Below are 1804 nucleotides of genomic sequence, written 5' to 3'. Positions count from 1 at the left end.
AAATAAAACAGCAGGAGGGCCTTCAGTTCCTTCTGTAAATATATATTTTTATTTTATTTATTTATTTATTTATTTATTTACGTATTTATTACCAGCTGGCTGGCTGAACCCATGATTTTGGTATTAGCAGCACCATGCTCTCCCAAGTGAGGTACAGGATCACTTGGGCTACTGTGTAGGGCACAGATGGCAGGGGCAGGGAGGGAGGCAGGCAGACCAATTAGGAGGCTACCACAATAATCCAGGAGAGAACGATGGTGGAGAGGGTGGGAAGTCGTCAGATTCTGCACACATTTTGAAGGTAAAGCTGAGAGGATTTGCTGACAGAGTGGAAGTGGGAGAGGAATCAGGAATGATTCCAAGGTTTTTGGCCTGAAAAACTGGAAAGATCGAGTTGCCATCAGTTGAGATGGAGAAGGCTGTGGATGAAGCAGTTGGTGTGGGTAGGAGGGGAGATCAAGAGTTCTAGTGTAGATTGCCCAATGGCGCATTCCATTGAATTGGGAAGGGGGACACTGGACAGCCACAACTTCCAGAAAATGTCCATGGCAGGTAGTTACTGGTGACCTTTGGCAGAACAACTTCAGCAGGGGTGAAGTCGAGCCAGAGAATATGAGCTACGCGTGTGGAGACAGTGCTTGGCCTCCTGATTTACAAGACCGAGCAGGGATGAGAGACAGAGAGATCCTGGAGACAAGGCCAAGGGACTGGTGCCTGAGCCCATTTGGAGGCCGAGAGGAGGAAGCAGGAGGCAGAGGCTGCAGATCAGGATAAAGAGGCTCCAGAAGAGGAAGGAGAGATGCATCCCAGCTGAGGCTTGGCTAGAAAAGCAGAGGGTAAAGCTCAAGACTCTGAGGCCCTGGACCAGGTCAGGGAAGGATTCCAGAAACATTTCCACATAAGAGGTGGCTGGCAACGACTGGAGAGTGGGAGGAGTCTGGTGCAACTCCAGGATTTTGAATGCCAACCCCTGCCATCATGCTGAGGGCCTTCCATGTCCACCTTTGCATTCAGGCTTCCTTGTCTTCTCACCACTTCAGCCCCAGGCGACCCCCTGCTGCTGTGACCAAGGCCTGCTGCACCCTGGAATCCTCAGCACTCCGAGCACAGCCTCACACCTGATTCCAAACCCATGTGGCTGCTTTCTTTGCTTGTGCTGCAAGCCACAATCAGGGGACACTCTTCACTTGCTATCTCCAAATCCCTCTATCTGGCTCCTCTATCCAACGGTCCTATGTGGTTCCCTCTCCTGCACTTCACTGGAGCCCCCATCCTGGCTACGCCTTTGCTTCTTGTTTCAAAGAGAAAATATAGTGCTGAGCAAGAGAAGGCGAACACAAAAGAGTACATATTGTACACTTTTGTGAAGTTTTAGAATGAGCAAAAATAATCTATCGTGATCTATAGTGATAGAAATCAGACCAGTGTTGCCTGGGACTGAAGGCCTGATTGCAGTGGGATATGAAGGAACTTTCCACAGAAATAGAAATGTTCTATATGTCTATCCAGTGGTAGTTACACAGCTGTATACATTTGTCAAAAGTCATCACCTGTACATTTAAACTGTGTGCATTTTATTATATGTAAATTATACCATAATAAAGTTGTTTTAAAAAACAGAGACCTAAAAAAATTTTTTGCTTTTGGCAGCTGGTCTGCACGGGATCCAAACCCTTGACCTTGTTATCAGCACCACACTCTACCAAGGGAGCTAACTGGCCAGCTCCTAAAATTTTTTTTAAAAGAGAAAATACGGGCCGGCCCGTGGCTCACTCGGGAGAGTGTGGTGCTGATAACAAGGTCA

The sequence above is a fragment of the Galeopterus variegatus genome, unplaced genomic scaffold (genome assembly GCF_000696425.1).
Source record: "Galeopterus variegatus unplaced genomic scaffold, G_variegatus-3.0.2 Scaffold2168, whole genome shotgun sequence".
NCBI lineage: Eukaryota > Metazoa > Chordata > Mammalia > Dermoptera > Cynocephalidae > Galeopterus > Galeopterus variegatus.
This window is presented reverse-complemented; position numbering follows the sequence as displayed.